Source organism: Calonectris borealis, chromosome 1, assembly GCF_964195595.1.
Source record: "Calonectris borealis chromosome 1, bCalBor7.hap1.2, whole genome shotgun sequence".
Taxonomy (NCBI): Eukaryota; Metazoa; Chordata; class Aves; order Procellariiformes; family Procellariidae; genus Calonectris; species Calonectris borealis.
The window spans coordinates 192,104,535-192,124,135 of record NC_134312.1 but is presented as its reverse complement, the minus strand read 5'-3'; the positions used below and the strand labels follow the sequence as shown (position 1 = coordinate 192,124,135).

The 19,601-nt window shown below is 41.6% G+C and overlaps 1 protein-coding gene across 1 annotated transcript in view; it reads left to right on the top strand.

Moving 5' to 3' along the window:
• Nucleotides 1–8,910: 8,910 nt before the first annotated feature.
• Nucleotides 8,911–19,601, top strand: part of LOC142077718 (complement C4-A-like) — a 61,726-nt gene continuing 51,035 nt past the window's right edge. Inside the window, exon 1 of the mRNA XM_075139736.1 lies at nt 8,911–9,057. The gene's annotated coding sequence lies outside the window, so the exon portion shown is untranslated. The remainder of the gene's footprint in view (nt 9,058–19,601) is intronic.

The following is a 19,601-nucleotide window of genomic DNA, read 5'->3' as shown; positions in this document are numbered from 1 at the left end:
TTCCAAGCCCACAGGATTCAAGCCAGATTCTCCGGAGTGCCTCAAAAAAAACTTGAACTGCACTTTGGTAGCCGCAGATCATGGTGACTCATGAGGAATAAAGAGTTCATATGCTTCTAGGTGTACTTGAAATTTTTTGTCCTGAACTCTTGCTGCCATTATCAACAATAGAAGAATCCATACCAAATCTCCCACTTTGCACGAAAGGTAATCCTGACATCCCTATGTCATGCACTAATCTTAAGCAGGAATTCAAGGAACTGCATTGTAAGGGAGAGATTTTTGTTTTGTTTTTGTATTTTCTGACATTTCAAAAAAGTAGAAGAAACTGTCCAAAGGTGCTATATATCCTGTCTGCAATAAGAGAGGAAATCTGTTTCTTCGGAAACACAGAATACTTGAGAGGAGGAATCCTTACACTCTTCAGTTAAATTTTGTACTGTTTCTCACAAAGAACTCGATGTCTACAATTAGTCTGACAGGTGATGAAATGCCTTAGGCATGAATCCTCCCTCCTATAAGCTTTTGACTTCACGTAAGCTATAACAGTGATTTTTTTTTTTTTTTTACTTATGTGTAACTGAACTTTTTCAAAAGACAGCTAGATTAGACACCATAACATTATAAACAGTTGCATGTCACAGGATGCAATACATACTCTTTTCTGAAAATTCTTATTCAGCTATTTAAGCTGAGAATTTTTTTCCTTATTTATGTTTATACAAAACCAAAGAATGCAACAAATCCAGAAAGAATTTTGTTTTTCACAGAAACCGGACACTTATGTCCTCTTAAGTTTATAATGGAACATGGAAGTGTTGTAAGGTAAATTGTATTTGTTAGTGCATATCCACTGCTGGGAAATGCAAGCATTAGTATTTCAGTACCTAGAGAAGATGATAGAGTTAGATTCAAAATGCAGAGGACAAGGTTCTGCCTGAACTGAGCCTAGGAATTATGATACTGAATCCAGCATGTGATTGTCAGTTGCCATATTAAATGGCAACAAAGCGAAGAAAAAATTAACATTTGGTTGAATTAAGTAGTATTTATTACTGCATAATCATAGCACGTCTTGACAAACGTGCTGGGTCATTGTGGGCATTTTTTAACAAAGGACTACTTTTGCAAGAGTAATTCTAATTTTCTCTCAGTGTTCTTGATTTAGGTAACATGACAGCATGATGTTCCACAGAAGTTTGGATCAGCAGTGTCCCATGTCATTTCTTACCCAGACAGAACCTGTTCTGTCCCAAAGAAATCCTGCCAAATGTTTGGCTATGAAAGCTATGTAACCTTCAGGACAGATTGTCCCATTTGTCATACTAGCGTTATGTACAAATAAGTACTTTCAAGTCAATGGAGTTAAACTATATAGACTATATAAAATCTGAATCAGGCTGTTGAGACTGTTGCCAAAATACCTGGTCCCTTCCACCATCTTGTGGTGGGTGCGGGCAGCCCTCAAACTCTCTTCAGCTGCAATACACTTGGCATTCGGTATTCTGGGGACTGTGCCGCGGACATCTGAGTTAGCTGAGCAGGATCCAACTTGAAGGCAGTCTGGCTGCAAGCACACAGTGCTGCCGCTGAACTAAAAAATCCATCCAAAAAGTTTCCTGGCTTGGCTGCGGTGCTCTGTCAGCACAGATAGACCTGACCTAGTAATTCTGCACAATCATCCTCTGAGCCGTAAAGGCTCAGAAACGTTGACACCTACTAGCCTAGGAATATCTGTGCTATGGTTCATGGTATAGTGTGAATATGCCCACAGAGAGACTCATGCTGATATCTCTTTCTCTGGATTTATATTGTTATGGCTTCAGTCATATAATAAGATTTCATCAATTTTTCACCAAATGAATCAGGTCAGAATCTGTCCTACCTTTTCTAGGTTTTCTGAAGGCTGTGATTCAGACTGCTTAATTGAAGGATGTTTGCAGCAACCTAAGGGTCAAACTTCATTACTAAAACTGCACAGTCATCTTTTATTTTAATTAATCTGAATTCTAGCCTGAAACAATTATCCGCAAGACGGGCCCAGTACATTAGACCTTTTCCCTAGTCACCTGACATTAATTTACTCTTTTAATGAAGTTCCTGGTTTTGTGATCCATGTATTATGTGTGCAAGATTGATCAAAGACTTAACCCACAGATACTTTTTATATTTAGTTTAAGTTCACAACTAAGTTGCAAATGTAATCTAAGATCAAATTTGCCTTTGTGCCTATATGTGAAATCACTATGATAACGAGAAATGCAGAATTTATCTTCTAGAACCTGCATGTTTGGATAATAGCAGTCAATGATTCTACAGTAAAATGGGACACATGTAAATAATAGAACAATTTAATATTTATAAAATGCCTGGTTTGTACAAGCAGAGAAGATCTTTTTAAAAATATATATAAAAAAATACAGAAATTAGGTGTTTATCAGTAGAGCTATTTTTCTGCTTTTGAATTTTAACAGACTGAAATATCATTTAAGTTGCTTGCAGGCAAAATCTTTTTATAATTATTATTTCTTTTTATAAAATCACATCAAAAACCATGTGTTCTACAAGCCAAATATTTAGGCCAGTAAACAACTTGATCACTGCTTTGAATAGTGTCTGATTACAACTCTGTAAAATGTTTAGGTTGATGGGGATTATCAGACTAATGTTTTTCTAACAATATATAAAGTAATAGTTGAAACTGGTGATAACAAAGAAAAACACAAAGCAAATACTGAAAAGCTGGACAAGCATGAGGAAGATTCATGAGTCAGATGTCAAAGTCCTCTGCCTGGGAAAAAAAACCCAATGTTTTCAGTAAGGCCTGCCAGATTTGTCCCATTCTTAAGAAATTGGATTTCTTACAATTCAGTGAACTATAAATACATCTGTAACAGCATGCCTTTTTTATTATGGCTTCAAGGTTTTAGATTTCAGCAAGGTGTTTTGGAGGCTTATTAACATTTTCTCTTCTCTTAACAAGTGGCCTCGTTTATACTAACCTGAGTAAGTGCCTCGTTCCCAGTTATGTGCACAAATATGTTAATATTTATCTATCCATGCAATAAACTGAGTATATTTTATATATATATTTAATCTATTCCCAGATTATGTATTCAGTCCTCTTTTCCCTGGAGATGCTTATTCTGCTAGCAGTAATACCATTTGCTAAACCATTTATACAATAATTACTGTGTTTAAATTTGTTATCAAGCTGTCAAAAATCTTTCCATGCATATTTATTTGGAACAATTTTTTGCTTATGTCTATAGCTGTGATATTTGGCATTTGTATCGGGAAAAAAATAAAACTATTTCTGTTTTTTGTGTATGTATATCACACTGTGGAGAGGGGTCAGTAATGCAGTGTTAAGAAAAACTAATTTGTCACATCGATGGAAGAATATAAACTTACTACTGTGTTTGCAATAAATCTCACTGCTTTGTTCCTAAACTGATTGTTTTCTGGTCATGAATTGTTCAGCACAGGGGTTGTTTTTTAATCATTGTGGTTGCACTCATGGCTCAGAGAGGGATTTTTCTTTCAATTCAGAAATCTCTAGATATCTGCAAGTCCTTTATAGGTTGAATTGCCATGTTCCTGTGTGCTGGCAGGGTTTATTGTGCTAGACCCACTGACAAGCGAAGGTGAGCCTGCAGGAAGCAGTTCCCTTGCTCCTGCAGCGCTGATGTTGCTGTCTGTTGCCTCTCGTGCCAGCTCATTAGATTTTTTTCCCAGTGGCAAAGGTATCAGGTTAGAAATATGTGAGATGTAGACACTTAACAGTGAAATTGTTTTTTTTATATCTATATATATACACACATACTATGATGCAGAAAGAAAAAGCAACTCTGAACCTTTCCCCTCTCACCCAACCCTTTGTAAACTGGCCAGCACTGGCCTCTGATTTCTGTGTGAACTTAAGCAAGCACCCACCTCCTCCACTGACAGAAAGGCTATACTTCATGGCTAGTTACACAAGTGACACAGTATATTTACCAACTGCTATAAGGAAGGATAAACTAGCAGGCAGTGATTCCAGCTTTGCTATGTCTGTTCCCTTCTACTACCTGAAGTCGCTCAAGTGGATTATACTCTTAGCAGTTACTTAGATGAGCTGAGCCATCCGGTGTCATTCTGCGAGCTCTGTGTTGTGATTTCTGCCAGGGCAAATGAGGTTGGAAGTGATTCTGTCCTGCTCCAGTATAAATAGCTATATAGGATGTAAATGAATAAAGAATCTGGTCACAAGACTATAGCACTATCAATAAATCAAAGGGCATTAATTTCCCCTTCCAAGATTGTCCACAGCAATGAAGTCATGTTCACATTTGTTTTGGACTTAGTGGAATTCTGATACTACTAAGATGTCCAAATATGTTCCAGGAGGTCAAGGATGACTTTCTCTTCACAACCCAAGCAGGGTTACATTTCAGCATTTATAGGAGTCAGGGTTTTTTAATGCATCCTCACTGTCTTTTGAAAGAATGACTCAGGTCCTACCCCGAAAGAATTCATCTCCTCCCACTGAATGCTTTAGCTTTGAAAGCTGTTCAGTAAATTACTCTCAAGTGATTGGCTGCTTGGGTTTTGGTTTTCTTATTAATTCTCTCAAGAGATAATCCATTCAGAATTCACCTTGCACTGCTGTTGCTTTGGTAAGTAACCATTGACTTCCAGTAAAAATGGAAGGAACAGCTGGAAGATTCTTAAATGATGCTTCTTGTTTCATTTCATGGCCAATGCTGAAACCTGCGCTGGATTCCTGCTATCTCCTGCTACCTGCATTTTCATGACACAAGTTTTCCTGAGTGTAAGTTTACATGTAAAGCATGAGTCTGTAGCTGCACGAGCTGAAGTCCAGTCAAACTAGTGCAACAGGAAGATCAGGTGTAGCAACTATCATCTCTAGCGTCTTTTTGATGATTTTTGTAGCAAAAGCTCTAACTCAGTCACCATGGAAGACAAGAGGAGGCATTCTGCATGATTTACCCACCTCTTTGATAATACATAAATTTCTGCTTTTCTTCCTCTTGCATTCCCTTCCAAAAAAAGCATATAATGAAACTAAATGAAACAGCAAATGACAAAAAGAATGATAAAAGCTCAGGAATGTCTTCCCCATAAGGAGAGATTAAATAGTTAAGACTCTCTTCCACTTTTCAGCCTCAGAAAGAAATACCAAAGGGAGAGTATTCTAGAGGTGCATTAAATCCTGAATGTTACAGAGACGGTGAGTAGGGAACAATGATTCACTGTTTCTTGTAATATTTTAAAGAGGTTCCCCCCAACAAAATTTGCTGGCTACAAGGATGAAACAAAGTAGGCAATACCTAATCATCTGACCTAAAATTAAAATTGCAAGACTCATTACTGAAGGATGGTGTGTATGCCAAACTAAAAAGTGAAATTCATGGAAGAAAAGTCCATTACAATCAGCTGTTTGTTTCAACAGCTAGTTCAGAAAGCCAGGACTAGAAAAAGCTGGGAGAAGGATCAAGCCGTTCATCTTCTTTTTCCTTTCTCTTCCCTACAACTCCACTCCTGGGCACTGTCAGAAGCAGATCACCCGACCCAGAAGAGCCACTCTCATGCCCTAACAGTTGTACAAAGAGCTGCCAGTCCCAGGCTTGGAATTGATAATATAAAGTACAAAAGACATAATGTGGCTTTTTTTCTTGAGGCAAGAGGGAATGAAAGTTTCCATTTGTCAGCACCCTAGGTCTCTAACAGCTGGCTTACCTGCACCTCACATCTGCCTAGACCTCCTGCTGAGGGCTGCTTGAACTGGCAGCATGAGTCAATAGCCTTTTCCTGGCGCGTATCCTGTGAAGGCATATGATCTGGACAGAGTGAGGTAAAGCATCTGGAGAGAGGAAAGTGGGGTCAAAGGTAAAAGATACTGTTGATAATTTTATTTACCTTATAAACGTGCTCCATTTATTCTCTGCTGTTTGTAACAAAAGGTTAAAAGAATATTTCTTGGGCTATCAAGTGTCTCTTTCACTGATGTATTTTTTTCTTATGTTTCTAATGGCACCAAAATGATCCTGGCAAGAAAGAAATATAAATACCAAATTCTTTAAAAGTAGTAGCTCATGGGGATGTAGCTGGGCTTGTCTTCCATTTCTTGGCAAGAGACTTGGATTTCAATACAGCAAGCTACACTGTGCACCACACGGACTGGTCCCCAGTATTGTCAAGTCTGAGAAACAGAGGCTGGAGTAGGATCCGGCTAATCCTTCAGAACAGCAAAAGCCTCTGTCTTCGGGGACAAAATGATGTTGATATGTCAGGAGGTTGGCTTCATAGGAGGTGTCCTCTTATGCCGACATCTCATAGCAGCATCACTCAATAGTGCCACAGACCACCTCAACAGTGGTGTGCCTTACGCAGTCTCCTGGGGGCAGGTTTCCTGGCCTCCCGTTGTCAGGATCTTGAAACTCTCTCCCAGTAGGAGGAAGGGAAAGATTTGTATCCACCCTCAAAGAGCATCAGCTGGAGAGAGCTTTGTAATGTCTTTATGGGCATCAGCAGCTGCCCATGCATCACACGTACAGCAACTTTATGTGCCCAGGACTCAGCAGAGGTGCCACATGATGCCCTCAATATCCCATGCGACCCTAATGCATCAGAGCGTGCAGTACAGCACAGGCACTCCTGGGGCTCCTCTGCACCCCGGGAGACTTCTTCCATCGCAGGTTGTAAAGTCAACCACTAACTCACTACGCTGCACAGGGGATGTGCTCATTTATGTCACATCTTCCAAGACTTCAGAGGCAAAAGTCTCAGCAGACCATGTTCACTTCATCTAAACTCCACTCAGAACCTAACTCAGGTGAACTTTAGTAACAAGGTCCAAAAAAAACCCATTTATGGACTGTATCATGATGGCCACAGACACCCAAAAGTTGCTGAACAGAAGTGCAACAGAGGAGTGCAATGCTCACTGCTGATTAAGGGTCGACATAATGCATTCAGCTATGGGCAAAGTTTGGTTTGTCGGCCGTGATTCTCAACGCAACAGGCTGTGCCCTGGGACCTAACCCGCCTGCAGGAACTACCCAGAGTGGTGCGTGGCTGCAACTGTTTTATTGCTAACTTAAATATTTTTAACCAGACTTGCATCTCGGAAAAGATGAGTTTCAGCAGCAGAACCCACTTCTTCCTTTTATGTAGCCAGGCTAAATGTGAGCAATCCAATAACTGCTGTCTCTTGCTGACAGGTTTCTTCTGAACTAGTTGTTGAGTTAGACAGCTTGTCCAGGAAATTCAGATTCTGTTGTCAGATATTAGCCCTGCAGAGGTTTGTGTGCACACCTCCTGCAACAGTTGCTGCACCCATTTATTACTATTTCCTCAGCTCTGGGGATTTTCCTACCCTGCAACACTGCGCTCAGAACAGTGCAGGGCCACCAATAACAGCTTCTGTCTGAGCTCTTTTGGCTCACTGTGCTGCGGCTTGCACTTTCCTTTCCAATTTGGCTCTCAAAATGAAGGTGCCAGGGAGATATTTCTCCCCCAGGAAATTTCAGTTTCCTCAGGAACTGTGCATTTGACATCCATAACATCATTATGAATGGTAAGCACGATGCCAACAATTCAAAAAAATTCTTGCAGCATTTAGGCATTGCCTGTAGTTCCCATCTGGAACTGTCAGCTGTGGTAATATGCGTTATCCCAGTCGCCTCATGAAGTGGCTGAGAAGTTTTAATCTCCAACAAAATGATTGGTTTCAAAGCATGACTGCAACAAGTGCACGTGTGTGCACACAAACACACACGCAGAGAATATGTTTTCATTATTATATAAATTTTACATAGATTTTATTATGTAATATAAATTTTAAACTTTACATATAGTTATATATAATACGTTTGTGCATTTTATATAGTATGTAATAGATATCAATATATGTAAATAGTACATATTTTGTGTGTGTGTTTATATTTTTGTATTGTATAATACAAGTTTTTATTTATATGTAATTCCTCAGGTAAGATCACAAGGATGAAACGTTACAAGCTGGGAAGCAGAATTCAAGGTGTATTTGCCTGGAAGGAGTCACAGCAGCCAGACCCACAGCCAAAACCTGAGAATGCACCTCCCAGCGCTTGGGGTCAGGAAGACTGATTTGATACACTCTGCTGGAGTCCAAAATAAGCCAACTGGTGGCATTCAGGACTGTCTCCCAGACGGTGACTTCAGCGGTCGCGGCAGCTGCAACCTCTACTGCCAGCTTGAGCTTTTCACTCCTGGTCTGCTGCAGGGTGCCAGGGAGCAGCACAACCATTCCTCCAAAATACCTTGTGTTTGGAGAGCAGCAAGTAAATGCATTGAGCAAAAGAGAAGGTAAATGACAGAAGTTCTCCAAAAGTCCATGTTTCAGTGCCTCTCCTGTTTATTTTATGTCAAGATGCTGCAGTAGCAGGATTTCCCCCTCCCGAGCGCCCGCAGCCTGGGGGCTGGAAAACGATAACCATGGCAGCAGCTTCTCCTTGCGCCCCTCTGCTGGGCTGCTGGTCTCTCGGCTCCCCTTCTGCCCCTGCTGTGAGCTGGTTTTGGTGGCTCGTTAGCAGAGTGGCCTGGAAATGCCCCCAAACAGGGGGAAGGCAGCAGGTGCCTCCAAGGGCCAGTGTCAGGGGATGCTGCCAGCCTCTCTCCCTGGCCCCCAGACATTTTAAGAGAGTCTTTTTCATTTGGTGAAGGTATGAAGTTAAAACCTAATCAACTGCCCAGGGAATGAGGAATTTGGCTGCTAAACAAAGAAGAGCCGTCTACTGTCGGACGCAGTCCAAGATTTCTCAAAGGGGCAACAAAGGTACCGCTTTATTCCCACGCGAGTGCCCGTGGACGCGGGCCTTAACTCCTCGGTGGCTCCGGGCACCCCCGGCCAGGGCGGGAGAGGTCGCTTTGGTCCAGCTCGGACCAGCCCTCGCCGTCCCTCTGGAGCACTCAAACCTAACTTTCGGTCTTCTTCTCATGAAACGAGCTGTGGCAATTAGTCGTAGAATACAGGAAAAAGGAGAGCTCAAGACGCAGGGAGCATCCTACCCGGTGAGTCACCAACGCTGGCTGCAAAGGGGACTTTTTCGTGCTGCTGCCACGCAGTGTGAGGGGAACCTGTTGCTTAAAACAGATTGGTGGGTTGGAAAAAAGAGAAAAATGTGTGCTTTAAAGAAAAGTAGGCAGGCCAAGAGGGTGCCTGCAGATTAAAAGGCACCTGTTTGTGGTAACAGTTTCACAAAGCCAGGCTGAATATTTCAGAAAGATCTTAATTTAGTGACTTGAGAACAAACAGTTCTGTCATCTTCTCTAATTTATTTGGTTTGGGTTTTTGCTTCTTAATTTTCTGGCAAATGTAAATTCATTCTCCTTTTTGCCTGGTGCTATCTCCCATGTACCTGCACTTTAAAGGGAAACTGTCAGGGCCACATTTATCTTCCTGATATAGATCTTGATAAACTGGTCACACTGTGTGAATTTTATCATTAAGAAAAAAAACCAAACAACAACAACAAAAAAAACAGAAAAAAATACACACCTGCATTTTACAATTTTCATAAAATGTTAAAGTACTGAAAATGAAACGCATCACAACTGACCAGGCATTTTTCAGAGTCTAGTAAAATCATCCCTTATGGCATCAGTGAATTACTTTGCAAAAATGGGGAAAGTAAGTAGCCTTCAGTGTTAATACAATCATTAACGGCAGTGATATAGCAAATTGAATACAGTCTGGGCTTAGCTGTCGTCTTCTTCCTTCTGTATCCTTTTACTTTATTACCTTCTTGTTTTCCTTTCACTGTAGCTCCTTCCTGCATTTCCTTTACTGTACTTTTTTGCTGCATGAAAATGTTGAAAACATGCCACCTTCTGTTCTTTTCAGCTATTGCACAGTCCCAAGAAAACTTCTAACCTCTGGAAAACGAGTGCACATCTGTGCACAGATACAGGCAGGCACACACACACGCATGTAAACCAATATGCACACATCTCTTAAATCCCTCTGAACTATCAAAATCTCTTTATTCACAGGCTTTTCTTTAGTTACACTCTTTGCACTCTAGCTGTTACAATAAACAGGCTCTCTAAAGGGTTTCCAAGGAAACCAGAAATTAGGCCAGTTCCAACCACTGTTGCTGGAAAGTAAAGGGAGAGGAGGAGGGTGATGCTTCATCCAGTCTCTCTTTAATGACTTGCACTGGACAAAGATCTGTATCTCCTTTTTTTCCTTCTTATCCTCAGCTCCTTCACCTCCATACATACACCCACTTATACACTTCCCTTCAGAGCTGCTATGGGAAAATCTCTCTCCTCTCCTTTCACTGATGCAGGGATGCTGAAGAGCTTCTGCCAGGGCACATCTCTCAGGGCTGCAGAAAAGGAAGGAATGCCTTTTTCTTTATCTGCATTTGCATGAGGAGTGTTTTCCTAAGCTCATAGCTGCATTTTTCTGTACCTTATACACATTATCTTGCTTTTATGTGGTCTTGGACTGCTCTGTCTAGGGGATCCTGCCTGTCTGACTCCTTAGAGAGGGCACCTTCAGATATCTGAGTTGCAGATAGGGTTATTTATTCCTTAAGAGCACTGTAAATACAATTAAGCCAGCCTTTATTTCTACTATAACCCCCCATGGCAGAAGGGCTATCTGCAGACTGTAGAGAGGAATAAGTAATAAGAGTAAAATTAATATCCTTAGAACGTGTATTTTTTCTCTGTGTTCTTTTAACCTCAGAGATATATGTTCTGTACAGAGAAGCCAAAGACCCACTCTGCCTATTCCTGTGTGCCAGAAAGGTGTTAGCATTCCTAAATAGCTGGTCTTATATCATAATACCTTAAGGCGCTTCAATTCCTATCAGAAGTGAAGCTAGCCCTCTGCCTACTGTGAAATATGGGGAGCTTAAAGGTGATTTAAAATAATCTTTCCCCCTCCCTTCTAGTCATAAGTGGAATTTAGCTGGAACAGAGAATAGGGGCCCCACATTTTCAAGGCATCTGTTTTGCCAGATAAGCTCTTGACTCGCAGGGAGTGGGAAGAGAAGAGTGTGTTGCAGTAAATCAGAAAGTCCATAAGGTGTGGAGTGGGGTCAGGCTTCTGACTGCAATAATCACTTCAGAAAGGATGCAAATGGGATAAGCCTTGATATTGGCAATAAACTGTGGTGGTCAGCACAAAAGATTTCATCTTGCCTTCCAGGGTCTAATGCCATGAGGCTGATGTAGCTGGGTAGAGCAAGGTGTCCATGACTAGCTCTGAACTGTTCTGCCAACTGAGAACTCACTGACTTTGTAAAAACTTACCCTTAAAATATGGCTTGAACAGCACTGCTTTTGCTGGTGCATTTTCTTGCAAAATGATAGACTAGGCAGTAGGTTAAAAAGGTGGATAGAAACCTAGACTTGTATCCAGACAAGTTGGTTTTGGAGACAGTTGAGTAAAGGCTATGAAGTCAAGAAGTGAGCGGCTCTCGGTGTCCCAAAGTGAATCCCACCAGAGTGTCTCAGAAGATAACGCGTGTTTGATTCTGAACGGCCAGTGGGTCACCTGGGATACGTTTGGGGGGTATTATTCTTTTTTTCTCTTCTTTTTTTACACGCAAGTGTTTAATCACTCCTTAGAGCAGACCAGGACAGGTCCTTCCACTAGGATAACCCAAATCGCTTTTTAAAACCCACTAGCTGTATTGACTGTCATGGAGCTCAGATACGCAGCTCTCACATGAGCAGCCTGCGCTGTGGAGAACCACCCGTGCGGGTGTGAATCTGGAGCTGACTCCCTGTTACTGCTAGTACCTGTCTGGGAGGTAGAAGAGGGTCTCAGAAAGCAGGACTAGCAATTTCAGAGTTCTTCAGGAAAGCTTGCTTTCGTGGTGGAGAGCACAGCTGCCCGCTGGATGGCACCAGGACTGTACCTTCGCCGCTGCTGGAGGCGTGCACGCTTCCCTCCAACGTCCCTGGATCTGTCCCATCACTAGGCTAAGTGGTGCTTTGCAAACAGACACAGCAAGACCCTGGAAGCAAAAAGATAGGTAGAAATTACAGATGTGAAAGCTGCCACTGAAGATGCAGAATGCTGGTAATATTTTCAAAGGGGCATGTGATCTTTTATGCACATGCAGAGGTGTGTTACTGAGATGGGAATATTCTGCAAAGCACTTTGTATTACTTTCCATATGGGTTGCTTTTTCTGAATAATCACATAGAGGATAATAAAAGTTATGGAATACACCTTTTCTAACTATAGGATAGAGGGAAAAACATTTATTTTTTTTCAAACTGTCTTGTTCCAAAGCTTCCTTGATGCTGCTTCAAGCTACAGCAACAGCAGTATAGAGATGCTGGAGGTTTAGTAGATTCTAGCTGCAAGATTCTGTGTCTTAGAGTATATTAACACCCCACATGTGACCCAGGTCAGAGGCATTGATGCTGCCACAGTGAGTCCACACTTTTTGATATCTCAGTGGAGAATGCATGCAGCAAACCTATGGCAGTTATTTATAAAATAATGTACAAATAAGTGCTGTTAATACTCTTCTCCACAGAAACCGAAGCTGGGCTTGCTGCCTAAATGTACACCTGCAGGGTACTTATTGAAGCCCACAAACTTTACTGAAGTCACCAAAGAAAGGGGAGGTGTTTGGAAATTTAGCGTTCCACTACATTATGTTGTAATTCTTAATGATCTCTGATGACTGTTTATTTATTTGTCACTGCTCAGGCAGAAATGTAAAAGCCTGTGAAATGGGAGCCAGCCCCAAATTTACTTAAGAAGCTGCTGCTCTTGGTAGAAAGGAATGAGAAAAAGGCTGTAAGGCAGAGCATAGCAGCCCAAGACTGAGATGCTTGGTGGGGACCAGCCTTGGCACCCCCCATGCTGTGTATAACCTTGAGGAGGAGCCTGCCTCACCATTTGGATGGCAGAGGCCAGTGGGCTCTGCAGGACTAGATGGTGTCCAAGCCCAGGAACACCATGAGGAGGTGGGGAATTAGATCTCAGACCTGGACTTCTATCTAGGCTTTAGAGTGCCATGGGCACCGGCTCTTTCAAACCTGCTATTTATTTCTTCTACCTCACCAAGCCAGAGACAGATACAATAGGCACAACCAGTGCGTGTAGAAGAAGGAAAGCTAAGAGAGATGCCCAGACGTTGATGGCACCGGCTGCCAAAGCTCTCTGCCTCACCACCCCAAAGAGGGGAGAGCAGAGGTACGGTCCCAGCCTTGGCTTTCACAGCAGGGTTGCAGGCTGGGCTGCTGTCAGAGGTGGCAGGAGGATCACTGCTGGGACCACAGGTTGAAACAGAACAGTGCAGAGATTTAAACCACATCCCGATATGACTGAAAATTCATCTTCCTCATTCAGAAGTCAAGTAAAAATCGAGCATGAATGGCCTGGAAATGTGACCCATATCATAAAAATACATTGCAGGACATGTGCTCACATACTAGCAAGGGCAGATCCATGTTCCTTCTAAGATGTGTTGATTAAATAAATGAAAACATCCTTTGTGTTCACATTTTGTTAAATTTCACCTTTTTTCTGTAGGTACAGTGTGTAAACCATATAATCTGGGCAGGGTGTGTCTGAACCAAGGACCATCAGCAGGGCTTTGGGGACATCCAGCAAGTCCCATTCTGAGGGCATCAATATTCCCCTCTGCACCTAAGCCTCTGAGAGGGCAGCTGAGTTGTCTTCTTTCGTATCATTTTGCTGGAGGCAGTTTTCTGCAAAATTGGGTTAGCGAGAGGGAAGATTCATGCTACGACTGCCGTGTCCGGGCTGGGTACGGTACCTATCCCTGACAATAGAGAGAGGCGCATTGTTCATCCAAATAGCTGCCTAAAAAGCTGATGGCTGCAAAGGGTTAGAGCTCTATGGCTAAATTTCTGCAGAAAGAAGAGATCAGCATACATTACCTGAATAACTGTCCCACTGAGCTGCTGCAAAAGTCATCCAGATTTTACTCCTCTATAACAAGTCAGCAGATGCTCTGCCTGCCGCCTGGGGAGATGCTGCAGATCCTGACCCTGAAACATGATGTAGCTGAGCAGCTTCTCCTTTACAATAAAAACAAAACTCTCCTGACACTCATATCCTGTCTCCTTTCCCCCTTTCTCTTTGAATTTCATCCTTGAATGTTAAAACCAAGGGATCAAAAGAAGTAGGATAGCTTCTGATCTGCCAGTGGAGCTGACCTAAACTTGCTTGAGTGTGATGGAGGTCGAAGCAGAGCCTTCTCCCAGGCTTGGAGGAGAAGCTTTCTTGTGTCTCATGTTTCTCTGAGTTACTGGGTGAAGTGAATGTTTTAGATTTAATTTGCAGATCAGAACAAGGAAAGCTGCCGGTGGCAGATAGGCACATGGCTAGCTGTGGTTGTACATGCTATGTGATTTTTTTCTTCTTTTGTTTGTGAAACGTTTTTTAGTATAGTTGTGCAATCGTCCGAAACATTAGAGAACCTCTATTTAACAAGTCAGGAAATGCAAGGAATGAGGGTCAGTAATAGTTATAAATTATTTCTCTAAATTTTGCCTGCATAAAAGGCTGGTTTTCCTTGGTTTCATTATATGCTCCCAAATGCACAGAACTGGGTGTGTAACCTTTATTCTTATTCTTCTCAGCTAGTTAAAATGTTAGCTTTTGCCACTGATAAGTTCAAGATGCCTTTTGCTTTTTTAACTTACTCTTATCTTTTGCTCCCATGAAAAGGAGAAGAAAAGAATGCCCTGAAGAGACAAATATGTTCATTACAGTCCAGAGGAATGGAGAAGTTGGGAAAGATCAAAATATTTGAAACGTTAATTTTTGTAGGTAATGTGTATATGTTACTATTGGTAGTGAGAAAAAATTGGGTTGTCTTTGGGTTTTATAATGAAATTGAAAGAAAAGAGAAAAAACCACAAGGGATGGATTTGAGAATAAGACTCTAGACAGAGTATCAGGATGTTTGGGTACAATGGCAGTACCCCAAATACTCTGTATAATTTAGGCCAAGTTGTTTTATTTCTCATTTCCAGCAGTTCTTTGCTTTCAGCTGGGGTGAAAGAGCCACCTGTATGCTCAGACATCTCCTCACCTCCTGGTCGTGACATGTCCAATGGCTTTTTCTCTCAACAGGCTCTAGTTGGTATATTTATTAAATTTGACCTACATTTCTTAAATGTGCCAAAGGCTCTGAGATTCTGAAAAAGGTAGTTAACCAAAAAAATAGGATGCATTATTACAGTAGGGTGAAACATTATGTCAGTAGTATAATGCAATTATTGCTTGACCTAAAAAAAACCCATACTGTCTTATATAGGTCACTTTTGCAGCATTCTAAATTCCCAGAAGCAGTGCTGGTTTGTACATTTTTCACAAATCCTAAATTCTTTTTTTTTCGACACTATGTTAAGAAAATCACAGAATTGATCCTACCCATTGGGAAAATGAGGGAGAAACCCATGAGAAAAAGCTAAGGCTGGTTGCTTAATCCCCCAAAACCCAGGCTCCTCAGTGCAGAAAAACCCATGGATATATTGGTTTTCCTCTTTTAAACAGATTTTTTTTTTCAGCTGATACACCTAGGAGCACTAAATGCAGAACGTTTGAGGAAAATATAGACAAAAAGGACAATTTTTCATGGCAAAAGCAACTAGAGCCCAGATTCACTTTTTAATTCATGACCTAGATTATGGTAAAGAAAAAAAGTATAATTTAAATTTACATTTTCAATTTACATTGATGCTAAAGAGAAATTATCCTGCTGTTAAGAGGAACTTTTCAACTTAGACCCACACTTCATGGTCTGCTATTGAAAAAGGATTTCAAAATCTAATTTTCTGAAATGTCAGGAGTGAAATATTGCCTTTTGTGTTTCTCACAATTCCCTTTAACTTGGCAAAGAGGATATCACCGCGGTGCTTATTTGTAAATGTGCTTTGTGAAGCTGTCCTTTGTACCCTTCTGCCAGGCAGAGGTGAAAGAGTGCAGGAGGAAAGGGAAAGAAGGGTTTGGTCTTGTTAGTATTTAGGCAGATTAAGGGGAAATAGTCTTTTGGAAGCACATCGAGCCAAAGAACAAAAACTACTGCTGGTGCTCAAAACACTGTGAAAGCCTACAAAGTTCAAATGAAGCTACTGAAAGGAGAGATAGCATATATTCAAAATAAAGCAAGTCTGTCTCCCTGAGTTCAGGGTTCACTAGTTCCTTCGTACACATACCTCAAACCCAGACTGTGCTTTCCACTCGCTGTACTGGACTGTGGGTCAACTAAGGATCAATAGCATACCTGGTGAAAAGTGACTGATGAGTAAACAGGAAAGGACTTTGCCTTTAGAAAAAAGACAGATGCATAAGTTATTTTAGGGTGAGTTTTCTGTGTTCTCTCTTTCATGCGTGTGCTGGAGACCTTCAGCCAAGAGAATTTTATTTTATTTTATTTATTATGTTATATTTTAATGTGGCTTTGGACTGGAATATTTTGCATTATACTAGAAAGCACAATCCCAGCCAATCTGAAGAATCTGTGGCACTAGAGAACCCATGCAATGATCATTTTATACAAACCCAGAGGCGGACAAATAAAGTGTAAGAAATTTTAAGTTTAGTTATATAAATGGTTATGTCTACATTTGCTCTTTTGTGTTTGTGAGAGAGAGTGAGAAAATCCCTATTCATTTACAGTTAGTGGTTTATATTTTGGAGAAAAACATGCCTTTATTGTTATGAGTCAGAACACCTCCTTAAATTCAAGTATAAAATGGTTATGCAACATACAGCTATGGATAGCTGTTATGTATACTCACACACATATATATTCATACTTCACAAGGAAGCAAAAGTGTGCAAATCCAATTAAAAACAAGTGAAAGCAAAAAATGGCTTTTGCACGGGCCCCTTTAAAAAGTGATCCGTGAAAATGTCTTACTGTGAGTTGATACATGGCTATTTGTATAGCTGTACAAACAGACCTCGGTCCCCTGACAAACAAGCCAGCCCGGACAATGGAGAGCCCCTCTCCTCCCCTCTGATAAAGACTGGCACAACAGCGAGATTTTGGTGTGACCCCACAGTGCAAAGTTGCCTTTCCTGTGACTTCAGGAATAGGACAACCATGCCGGCTGTGTCGCAGGCTTCTGCAAATTGTTGACTTTTCAGCTGGGAGAACTCTGTATGTGTTTCTCAAGGAAAGGCCATTGAGCGTGCAGATGGGTTTTTTTATTTTTTTTTATTTGCCTGCAGAAAAAAAGAAGGAACCACTCAAACTGGTTTCTTGTTCTGTGTTAGTGACTGAGATTGCTCAGTGACTGCATCAGCCCTGACCTTGGACAGCAGCCATGTAAGACCTAGCAGAGGACCTGTCTCTGAAAATGGCAGGAGCCATAGCCTGCTCCACAGCTACTGCTGCTCTTAATTAACTTCCCTCATTATCTTCTCTATGTTCATGCAAGAGTGAGGAGCCCTTATTTTACCACCTGCGAGTTTAGCAAGTGTCTTCTACTCCCCAGGGAGAGCATGAGTCTTGTTCCCCAGAGAACTTCTTCTTCCACAAAACCTTTGTCTTTGTCCTGAGCACAGACCAGCTTCATGGTGGAAATCTCTGCTCTTCCTCGCCAGCAGGCTTGGGTTTGGGAGGCCAGAGGCCCTCAGGAAAATGTTGTGATTTTAGCATAGAAATAAATCAGTTTTGACAGTGCATAACTTGCAGAGGGAATGAGAGGGAGAGCAGAGTGAAAATAACTTTGGTCTTAACAGTTGCCATTTCTGATCTCGTGTAAACATCTCCCAAAAAGCACGGATTTGGACCCTGAGATCCTTAGGTACCTTTCCTCACCTTCTCCCCCCTGGCTGACAGCTCATTTGAGAGTGGAAGCCAGAAGAGCAAGGATGAAGGTAACTGAAGAAATCACAGTAGATTTCTGAGCTGCAGCAAACAAAATTTCAAATGTCCTCTCATTTCTACAGGATTGCTAACTCTGATGGCAGTTATCAAATCTTCATCACCACTGCTCACCCTCATTTGTGTTTTCTGAATTTTTTCTCTTCTTTTTCTTTTTAACCTGGGACACACTTTTTATTTTTCCACTGTAAATTAAGCTCTATTAAAACCATAGTTGATGCCTACTTAGGTGACCAATGCCATAGGGAAAGGACGATGGAGCACTTGCTGGCCTGCTCAGTAGCTGATAACCCACTGATTTCTCTTCTGTGTTAAATACTGGGAGAGTACTCAGCTGACTCAAGCAAATGTCATAACAAGAGTGTTAATAAGGCAGCAGTTTGCTAGGAAGAAAGAAACTGAAGGAAATGTAGAGCAATCCCAGAGGTGGGTTTCTGCCCAGTAGTCTTTCCAGAGTCACAGAACAACACAGAGAGCTCTCTCAGCCTTATAAAGACCATATTTCTACATTTCCTAATTTTATCCTGAGAACAATCCAAGGTAGGCCCTTTCCTGGGGATCCTTAGTTCAGCTAGCACTCCTACACTACCAAAATTTGTCTGTTCCAGCCAAGGCCCCATGTACAATTGGAGCATTGGCTCTCTCTGCCAACAAGAATCAAGCAGAGGCTTCTAGAAAGTGGTCAGAAAGTCTGAGACAACAGATAACATTTCTAACATAGCAATATTTTATATATAACTTGATTGGCACAGTGCCAAGAAGTGAGTCCCTTAAAGCAGTCAGCTGAGTGCATTAAAGATTCTTCTTTGCTCCCCATAGGAGCTCCCACCCAGCCTTAGCTCTTAGGGATGACTCAGAGAGTCGTATATTTGCCTTATTGTGTTTAATTAAATATGTTCTGTTCCTCAGTAGTAAATCTCGATGTGAGCATCTGCCTTCTCTTTGCTACAGCACTTGCGGCCACTTTGTTGACTGCAGGGGAAGCCTAGATGGGCTTGGTCAGAAGACCTCCCTAAACCGGCGGCTGTGTAATCATGCTAAACCTGAGTCCAGAGGAAGAAGCAAACAGCACAGACTAATAGTATGTCAGTCGCATTAGCACAAACCAAATTCTTTTTTTTTTCATGATATTTTACACATTTATTTATTTTTGATGGACATAACAATTCCTGGCCCTCTGAATTGTGGGGTAATTCCTACTTCCCACTAATATGCTTTCACCCCAATCAATGTGCTCCTGTACTGACCTCATAACTTGTCTCAAGAACCGAGGCTTAAAGCATTAATCTACAAAGCAATAATTTTACCTGGCCAAATTGTAAGAAGGTACCTATTAACCTGAATTGTCTCGGTACAATCGTTGTTCCCTAATCATTGCTTGCCCTGACTGTCTCTTGGGAAAAAGAACTATGCCTACAGCAGGTAAAACGTCCGTCCGTGTTTGTCTCAGAGGGAGCTACCATGCTTGTGACACCCTCAGTGTAAAACAGTGAACTGGTTCGTTGACACCTTACACCTCTTCCCCTACCTCCTCTTGCAGCAGCTCTTGCTGGAAAATGTAGAATTGAGGAGCTGCTTACGTCGGAAGAGCAAGGCAAGGGAAGTCTCTGAGGCAAGGGATGGAGTGAAGTGGAGGTCCCTTCACTCTCACAGTGCAACATGACTGTGGGCAGTGAGCCATCGCTGTCAGCGTGAATTCACCTTACAAAT